The sequence below is a fragment of the Dromaius novaehollandiae genome, chromosome 1 (genome assembly GCF_036370855.1).
Source record: "Dromaius novaehollandiae isolate bDroNov1 chromosome 1, bDroNov1.hap1, whole genome shotgun sequence".
Lineage (NCBI taxonomy): Eukaryota > Metazoa > Chordata > Aves > Casuariiformes > Dromaiidae > Dromaius > Dromaius novaehollandiae.
Window position 1 is genome coordinate 14250243 of NC_088098.1, and position 10390 is coordinate 14260632.

At 40.3% G+C, this 10390-nt stretch overlaps 1 long non-coding RNA gene across 1 annotated transcript; it reads left to right on the forward strand.

The window, feature by feature from the left end:
• The first annotated feature begins 164 nt into the window (after positions 1–164).
• On the forward strand, positions 165–6020 carry LOC135327462 (uncharacterized). The gene is made up of 3 exons (XR_010387612.1): positions 165–205; positions 668–809; positions 983–6020. It is a non-coding gene; the product is annotated as an uncharacterized LOC135327462 (long non-coding RNA).
• Positions 6021–10390: the final 4370 nt, after the last annotated feature.

A 10390-nucleotide genomic window follows, 5' to 3' on the forward strand; every position in this document is an offset into this window, starting at 1 on the left:
AGGTTTATTGCCATTAATTTCCAATTTCCAGACAGGAAACAGATTTCCTGGCAATGCACCTCTCAGAGTATTTGGACAACTTCATCCTCAAATTCAGGCTGCTGACTCTGACACACAGCTTTTGAAATTCAGAATATTTATTTTCACAAATTTCTGTCTTCCTACAGAAGGTCCTGAGATTTCCAGTGAACAGTTCCTGCTACCGGTATGAAGGACTTCCATGTGATCAATTCCCTTCGCTATTTTAGCAGCATCAAAAATACTCACAAAATACGTAGTTGTCATGAGAGCTCACATGAGGTAACAAGGTGTCCAGAATTATAGATAGTTAGATGGCTATCTTGCTCATAAAATGTCATTTTAACAACTAAGGCAACTCAACAGACTTGGGAATTTTTCATCTCTCTTGGTCTAAAAACAAAGTCAGTAACTCCAGCTCAAAGCAATGCTTGTAGAGGCACTTGTAGGCTCAACTTAACAATAGATTATGTATCTGGAGAAAAAACGTAGTCCTATATGAATTTCTCCTAAGACGTCAGTGAGGATTTGCTGCTACCTTATAGAATATAAGATCTCAAGCAAATATAAAACTCTGCTTTTGCATGCAGGAGTGAATGAAATTGGCATATCAATAAAGAAAACATGCTGTTAATATATGTTTCCCCAGATATTTTACCATTATTGCATCGGTGGAAAATTTTCTGCAAGTTTGAAAAAGAGGAACATTTCTCTGTCACCAAAAGGGATACATTTCTTTGTGACCATTTTGCTGTCACCAAAAGCTGGGTGGCAAGCATGCTCGCATTCAGGTAAGAGCACTAAGGCAGCCTTTATATTCTGAGTATGGAGGCAACTCAGGAAACTTTATATAAATGTTTCAAAGGTAAAAGATAGTTGTTGGATGTGCACAGTAATCCCCTGTGATAAAAAGTTTAATAATTCAAATCATGCTGTCTAATACTACATCTGTTTTCTCTGACAGAATAAGATCAAAGACCATCTTTCCCCACCAAGAATCTGCATGTTTGTGGTAACTTGTTTTCTTAATGGAAATACTCTAAAAGTAAAATACAGACTATGCTGTCAGATCAATTCATCCGACAGGTAACTGTAGCCAGCAAAGGACACCCCAATCCAAAAAGTATTTCACAAGAGGAGAGGTAAGTGACAAAAATTGACCCAACAGGAGGATGTATGTGGACAGGATGAGTTAATGCTGCTAGTTAAGTAATCACTTTGTCATGTTTATGCAAGTTACCTTTCTAGGTCTACGGTCTGTCACAAATGTCGACATTACGTCTGAGCATGTCATTTACGCTTCTTTTATAGTCAGTGGGGAGGAACAGGTATTTGTGGGTGTAATTCTCCCCTAGGTAGACTTCTGAACTATGTCAATGAGCTGCACCTTAAAACTTTCTGTCCTCCACTGACACTAACAGGAGTCTGGGGCGATAAGCTCATATTTAGATGTCGACATTGTCAATATCCAAGTGATTTGAATCTCTCCCAGATTTGAAAGAAATATCCTTAGACTGAATTTTCCATAAATAAATCATAGATCTGGAAGTGGAATAATACACCATCATGAAGAAAAGCAAAAGGTTAGATCCTTACATAGATTTAAACTGTTCTGAAATTCCTCCTAAGAGTAACACAAACATCGGACTAAAAATCTCCAACATTGTCCAGCGATTGCATATAAACTAAAGAAAAATTGTTACTTTTAAGTCTATGAAACTGACCCTTCATTTTACGGAGTATTACTCAAACTACATTTTCGTATTCTGAAGTCCAGCAGCTGCTAACAATTTTAATTTGAAGCAACATTTCTGTACATACAATTGGAAAGAATCAGGCATTAATTCTGTCAAATGCCTTTCAAAAATTTACACCTGAAGCTCAAATTTGATAGTACACAAATACCAAATAAGCTATAATCTGAAGGACACATATTGACTTGTTTGTTGCAGCTGCTGTACTGTAACATCAACCTTACTTAGCTATGCTTTAGCTCCAGCTAGATAGCAGCTCAGCCCATTAGCTTGCTGTTTTTATTTGCTATCATTCATGCTGTGAATAAACTATAGCCCTGTAGCACAGCCAGGGATAAAACTTAGTGCCCTTGCTTGCATACTGAAGTGAGTGAAAAAAGAAATGTTGACAAATTACTTTATTTTAAAATGGGATCTTTGCACTGGCATCCTAACACTTGTTATGTGAATAAATACTATAGGCTGCTAAGTAAAATTTAAAGAAGACAATCTACCATTCCATCTAACTAAAAGTAATAGTAATGTTAGAGTTTACTCTTCCTATTTAAGTAGCATCCAAACTGTATAATCTGTTTTCCAGACAGAGAGGAAGATGAAGATCCTGCCTCACAGAATGGCCCATGCATGTCTAGATGTCCTGGAGGAAACTGCCGAATGCTGCAGGGAACTAACAGATAGGGTGGTGTTATCCACCAGGGAGTCAGGACTTAGAGATGTCCAAAGGAGATTTTGCCTCCCTGCTCAGAGCCACAGACCACAAGCTAATGTGAAACTGTGTTCACTTCATATACAGGCATAGTACTCTGGAAAATGGAAACTGTAGATCTGCAATAACATGATCTGGTTATTTCATAACTGAATGCATTCTTTCAAAAAAACCCACCCAAACAAACAAAAAGAAATGAGCAACCCGCCAGCAACTTGTTATTGATCCACAGGAGAAACAGCTTTAAGAGTTACTCTATTGTTGTGAAATGAGACAGTTTGTTGCCATCCTGGGCTCTAATAATTCATGTACAAGGCTGGGTCGGATCCCCATAATTCTAATTCTTGTCATAATACCGCCTTTTTGGCGTGGATTAAGAGACTTCTGATGCTGCTTCACAATCACCTTCCAAAGTGAAATGAGACGTGCTTGCCCTGGTCAGTCTTTATTTCAGTGCTGATCATGTGCTGGTGGTTTACCAGCATGTAGTGCAGCTTATCATATGTCACCATAATGATCTCATTATTATTCCCACCGGCTGGAACACTGCAATAACGACACCTAAAAAGTCCCCAAGAGGCTCTACAAGATCCATGTAGAAGCAGTGTGAGTTAAACCCTCTGGGGATGTCTGCCACAAAGGGAAATTTCCTAGCAGCAGCCCCCGGAGAAGCCCTCAAAATATGTGCTAGATCCCCAGTTTTAAGAGTGTAAGGATACTCATCCATTTTAAGCTTTGTTTTCCTTATGACAGGGTTGTACATCAGGCCAACTGCTGGAGAGTTAATGGCAGCTTTGTTGTGGGGGTTAATAAGATGGTTCATATGTTCCATCAGTATGGGCAGGGATGGGTAATAGCCTTTCTACAAAGTATATTGCCATGCCTTACCCTGCAGCACTATCTCAAGACAGCCTCTTTGCTGATGTTACTTCAGCTATGTGGGTGCTGTGTTTTTGTCAGCCCCACCTCCTGCTTGCCTGAGAGCTCCTGGAGCCTCACCAGCCATATGGGGAAGTTGGAGCTGGTTTTGTGGAAAGATTCTGGCGCTGGCATTGCTGGGCAGCATGGTGTAGAAACTTCTGTCCACTCTTTTTCCTTTGCTTCACTCCGAATCACTAGCTGTCCTGGACTTGGAAACTTCTATCCAAATGTTAACTTTCTGGGTCCAGCCATACCACTTCACCAGCAGCTGTTTCTTCCTTTACCTTTTTGCAGCAATCATCTTCTCAATTTTGTAGTGTCTGTCCTCATCAGGATTCACTTTTTGAAGTTCTTCAGGGTAAAATGTCCCCTTGATTGCTTCATGACCATTGTCTATTAAGAGATGCACCTGTCCCCTTCCGACAATTTCAGAAAATGTTATCCCTGAGCATCTGCTCATAACCTTTCTCAGATCTCTCTTTTGTTCTAGCCACCCTGATGTTGTCTCGCTTTTTGAGCAGACTCTTTCATTCCTAACACATCCCCTTTTCCAAACCCTCAGAGGGTTGAGAGGGCTCACACCCGCAGGCCTGGCTCCCAGCTCTGCGGAAGCTGTGCCTCTAGCTCTTCTCCAACCCTGGTAACACATCAAGGCAGCAAAAATGTACTTCCGGGTAAACCAGAAGGTGGGGCTGGTCCTGCCAGCCAATCACAGGGCAGCCACGTGGGCTGTAACCCGAACAAGATGGTGACCCCCAGGGGCAAAAAGAGGGGGAAGTACACAGTCACGTGACCAGCAGGACTTCCAGGTGAGTGAGACATGTGACTGCTGGGGGCGGAACTTCTGCCAGAAGTTGGGGGCGGGGCACACAGCACTTCCTGTCTTGGATGACAGTTGCTCTTCGGGTCGCGTCGGGTTTAGGAGGCGGCTGGTGCCAGCACCGGCCTCTCGTCTGCAGCCGGCCCCTTCTCTGCCCCACAGCGAGGCAACTGGCCCACCTGAATCGTTAGTGCTCCACTACAGCAGTAACGTGGATCTTTTGTCTTGCTGCTCGCATGTGCTGATATTATTTCATAAAACCTTCTTGTGAGGGGTTGGGGTAGAAAGTTTCCGTAAGGTAACAGTGGTGCTCTTTCAATTTCAGATTATCCAGGAGATCTTGGGGAAACTGCACCAGGACTGACTGAGCAGGGCTGTTATCAAAATACATGTTTTCATTCTGGATGACTGCCTGCACTTCCTTAAACTGCTCCGAGCTTTTCATTTAGTTGTTAGACTCCTTTCTGACAGGCAAGACAACCCCAGCTTTCATCCAAGCTTTAGAGACAAGTGCTTGGAGGAAAGTGATGGCTTGGAGGGAATATGCACTGTAATTGCATGGAAATTGACCAAGGGATCCAGCCAGTACCTGTGCAGAATACGTTAATACAATTATAATAAATAGAAGTTTGGTTTCAAACAGTATTGGTTTGGGATCCTGAGGCCCATTTTGTATGGGTATGTGTATCTTGGACAAGTACTGATGACTAATAAATAGTACCAGCTGTTTTAAACCCAGTTCAAAAAATCTCCTGGGAAATATGTCTATGTGCTTTTGGAATTTCCATAAAATCCCATATTGGACTTTAATATTGGACTTTAAATGCTAGAACTGTAAAAGCATCTTACTAGTCCTTTATATTATGTGGTAACTTTATATTGTACTCAGTAAATGTATTTGAGTGTTCACTAATAGCACAGACTTCAGTCTCCACTTTCATAGAGTCTTCTTTATAAACTTTTGTTTCCTTATATTTTTTAAGGCTAAACTTACTAACAGGAGCTGCAGAAGGAGGAAGTGATACAGCATCAACTTCTAGCTTATTGAAAAGCAAGTGATTTTAACTTCAGAAGTAATTGGTGGGTGTCTTTCATGGTTGGACTGAGTGAAAGGGAGTATAATTTAAGGAATCTGAAATCAGGTTTAAGTACTGAGATTGTTTCTTATTAAAGGATAATAAGAAATTGGGGTAAGAAAAAATACTGATAGATCTGAGGCAGCCCACAGCATAAGAGCTGCCAGTTTCTGAATGGAGACTAAGTGTTGCTTATGTTTAAAGTGCAAATTAATTTCCTCTCTAGAGAAATGAAGTAGCTCTAAGCTATGAAAATCTTTCCATGAACAAGGAATAATAGAGAAACTGACAGTTAAGACAACACGAAGGGAATTAATGCAGAAGGAGAGGAAGTATGAGAAAATGTATGGTGACTAGGCAAAATAGATCAATGGAAGCAAAATACATCTGGAATCTCCCACCTACAATAAGAGATGAGGAGAAAGAGCCTGAAAACCACAAAAATACAACTCTTTTTTTCGGGAAGCAAAAAATTAGTAAGAAATAATAAGAGAAAAAAAAAAAAGGTACCAAAAGGCAAGAAAAGACATAAATGCATATGACTGGGTAATTCAGGAAAACAGTCCAATACATCTCCCACCTTACACCCCCCTAAAATGGCATCGTTTTGCTCCTGCCTGCATAGCAGTACAAAAAAAGAGACAAGGCAAAGTATCCTTTGAGACAGCTATTTTGTCACCCAATAAAATATTATTCACTCCACCCAATTTTAAGGAACCAGCTTGCTGCCTAAATAAATCAGCTCCTCTTCCAGAGACCATGAAGAGACAAAAACACATAGACAAATTGACAGCATCTAATCCACTTCCTGCTCTAAATCACTGTGTGAAAGAGACTTTCTAAGAGCTGAGATAGACTAGTCAGCTAAATGAAAATCAGCAATATGAATATCTTCCCCTCCCACTCCCTGCCATTTCTGTGGGAAAATATAAAGAAAAAGCTGGCATAACTCTTCTGCTGTTTGAACTAGAATTATCTCCAGGAGCTTTTCCTTATGAACAAAAACACTCTTTCACAGTTAGGCTCCAATATTTCAGGAAGACACAAAAACTCTTGAAAAATGCAGTATATTACATTGTTGGACACAAATACTGATGGTCACTATTTTGATTCAATGTTCCATGGTGAATTCATGAGGGGAGGATGGTGCTGAAATCAAAAAATATATATAATAAAAGATTTCACAGTGATACTAGCTAAAGTGTAGTGGTTCCCTGAAATTATGCATGTACTTCTGGTGCTACACTTCTTCAAAGAAGTTTATGTGAAATGACTGTTACTTTGAAATATTTCTTTCTCTACCTGCTCTCTTCGAGAGATATTTACTGCCTTTGTGAAAGGTGGATGTACAAAATCTTATCAGGCTGTCCTTGGGGGTAGCAAAACCTGCTGGGGAATGTACTCATTTGTTTCTTTTGACTTGGGTTCACTGCATAAGCAGAAAAGCCGGGTGGGGGGAGCCAGCCCCACTATATTCATTGCTATCTGTTTAGCAAATCTAAGCATCCACATTTCTTCCAGATTAAAATCTTTATCGATAAATTCGGGATGATTGAAACAGAGTTTTGGCAGGCTTGCTATCTGACAAAATGTTGTTTTAAAGAAATTGCCAGATCTCTAAAGGGGTGTCTCTGGTCTGCAAATGCTATGTCTGAAAACACTTCGGAGCTGGTACACGGGAGGGCGCATTTATCCTACAATTGCAAAGAGCCAGAAGCGGCACTCTTATCAGTCAGTTCCTTGAGCAGGCACTCTCTGTTTCTGAGCATACAAAAGCAGACTTTAGTGATCGAATCTCCAGCTCTAACATAATGATGGTAAAAATAACCACAGTCCACACAATCTTATGCCATACAGGGAGAGTTACATTACAAGCCAGTCTTCAGAAACTACTTCTTTTCCTTCAGTGTCACAGTCAGTCAGAATAAATTTGTTTAACCTGCCATGATGCTGTTTTCAGAACGAGGAAAATCTAGCATGCCATTTCTATTCCTGTTTAGGGAGTGGTCAGATCTTACAAGACAATACTCAAAGCTGGCAAAATGTGGCCTTCAGTGTACACCATGCTACGCTGTGGCATATGGGCTGAAACTCTTTATTGGAAAATTGTATACTGAAAGCATCCGCCATCTGGTAGAAATAGTGAAATAACCGCAACAACAAGAACAGAATGACATAATTCTGCATACATTGCTATTAGTATTGTGTCTCATTTAAGATTTATATTACTAGATGTCCCAGTTAGAAGTAGGGTCCTCTATGTGAGGTATTCGACAGTCACTTTGCCTTGAGCAAACAAAGCTGGGAAAACAACAAAGACTGGGATTTGAAAATCCCAGCCTCAAGCAACAAACAGCACAAAGCAGTGTCCCACAGCATGTTGTAAATGCCTCTGATCATGGGATTTATCGCGTTCCCACCTGTACTTTCCTAATCTGGCTACTTAACCTCTGCAAGCTCATTCAGAGAGTGACTATCTGAATCCTTCAGCTGTTCACCTTGAATAATGCCACAGGGCCAGATTTTGTGTCTGAAACTTGATTCAATATTGAAAGGGAAGGAGACAAAAAGAGCACATGCATATTGTAAGAATGAGTCCCAATTAAAGTGTCTGTGGTTCCTAGGGTACAAAGATAGATACTGGCCAACGGTGTTATGAAGAAGAAAGGTAAGAGCCATGCTCCTTTTTTGCACGAGGCAATGCTGTCTCCCTGCTGCAGAGGGAAAAGCATGCCACAGTCTGTACAGAGACACAGCTTAGCCCTACAAGTTCCACTACAGTGCTTGTGTCAGTTCTTCTGGTTTGAACTTGCTTGTTCTTCTGCAAGCAAACCACCTCACATAGCAGAAAGGTCCAGCACATGAGCATTGCTCCTAGGAACTACAGCAGTGCGTCTCCTAATAAACCAGAGCAATCAGTTAAAATGGCAGCAAAGACAAGAAAAAACTCTCGAAACAAGCTGACAGCCGAAGAAATGCAACCCAATCCCAGTAAGGCTCCAGATACGTTAAAATGTACAGACTAATTGTTTTCTTAATGGGATAATGCTTCTGAAGACTGCTGTTTGGAAATGCAATGGCTTGGAAAATGGAGGTCAATAAAATAACAAAGGACAACCAGCATTGCTAAAAGAGGAGAGCATCTGATGGAAATAATTTAATCACCAAACTAATTCCTTATCTGTTAAGTAGGGGAATACTGGTTGGGAATGCAGTGGGGCATGGTAAGTCTTACAGCTAAAGTCCTAGCACTGTAGTTAATCATGTCTTTGCAATGTGAATCCTTTGGGACAGAGACCAACTTGTCCAATGTTGTTTTTCTCTAAAAAATATCAAAATGGCCAGAACCAATATCTGATCAAAAATCTTTTTGTTCAAGCCAGAATTATTGTCCATATATGATACACTAACTTCATATTTTACTTTCTTGCCAAGTTACCCTGTATACTGTCTACTTAATACCAAGTCTACTATACTGATTCTGCTATGAAAGCTGATGCCAGGCTCTTTGGCCTGTCATTTTGCAGCCCAATTCTTTCACTGTGCTAGACCACTGCTGATGTTTGAGGCTCACAGGCCTTTTAAGAGTGTGCTGCACCACTACACTGCTTTCCTGAATGAGCCTATTAAGTGCTACATGTTGCTACAAAATTGCCCAAACCAAGTACACTCTGTTAAGGTAAAGTTTAAGGGACTTAGATGAAAGACTCTGTCTCTTACAAAAATTCCTCCAATCATAATTTGTCACTGAGTCCTCCTCCCCTGCTACAGTTTATCCTGGACTGGAGCTGCTTAAGTGGTAGCAGAGTTTTGCCAACCCTTACCATCACTATGTATTATTGCATGTCATGTAATTCAGACCAGTCCTTCCAGAAAATCAGGAAACATTTCCACATAACGTGGTGAAATATAGTCCACTTTATGAAAAGTCTCAGGTAAAGAGCATAGCATCCAATGCAAAATAAAGGCAGTGGGACTGCACAGCAGAAAACTGTTTTGCTCAGGTTTCCTCATTAACAGGTGCAATCTGTAGGTTGAGATGCTAATAGTACTTGGGATTTTTGAGGCACAGTCCTTCCTAGTGTTATTTCTTCTAAGCTTTTAAATGTTTTTAATTGTTATTTTTTCAAAAAGATTCACTTTAAATTTGTATATAGCACTTAATCTTTCAGAAATGTACAGTTGAAATTGAGTTAGGAAGAACAACTGCAGCTGTCTCTCCTAGATAAGGACTGAGAGTATTCAGCATTTTGTTAGCAGCAGAGAAAGACTGGAGACCAGCCAGGGTTGAGTGGTAGCAGTACCGTAAGATAGACTCTGAGGGTACCAAGGAGAACCACAAGTTTGGATAAAGGCAAAATGACCTGCACAGCTTAAGCCAAAGGATGTTAAGACATCAAAACATAACCATCAGATAAGTAGCTAATCGGCCTCATGAGATAGGAGAAGTGCAAAGAGTCAAGAATAAACAGTCAATAAATAATAAGATGCCATGCTTCAGGGCTAAGAATGTTGCTGATTTAATATGATATGATTTAACTGCATGTGTTTTCCATTAACAGACCCTTTAATAGCACAGTCTAGAAAGTCTGATCATCATTTAGGTTTTCATGTTCTCTGCCAAATGATGCAAATACTATATGTCTGGAGAAATGCACTCGAATGTGTAATGCAAGCATAAGAGCTATACCAAATGTTAAGCTGAATAACAAAAATGCAAGGTAAAGTCAAACTGTAATGGAATTATTTTCATTTCTCTTATTAATATTTTTTTAACTTTGATGTAGCGAATCTCCCTCAGATGCAGGATGAATCTTGAAAGCTGTAGCTCTGTCAGAACTAATGATTCTATTCACTAATGATTTTCAAGTACTGTCTACTGAATAGTATTCTCATTAAGCCTACAAGTCTTCTTTGGACTAGGATGACCACTTGGGGAAGTGGAAACACAAAAGATCTCAGTTTAAGAAAAACTTCTCCCTCTATTACCTGAAAGGGATGCACATGTGTCTCTGGGGCTGCAAAGCAGCTTGTGATGCCTGCTGAGAGGAGTGAGGGTATGCTTCCATGGCAGCGTAAGACAGGCTAGGACTAG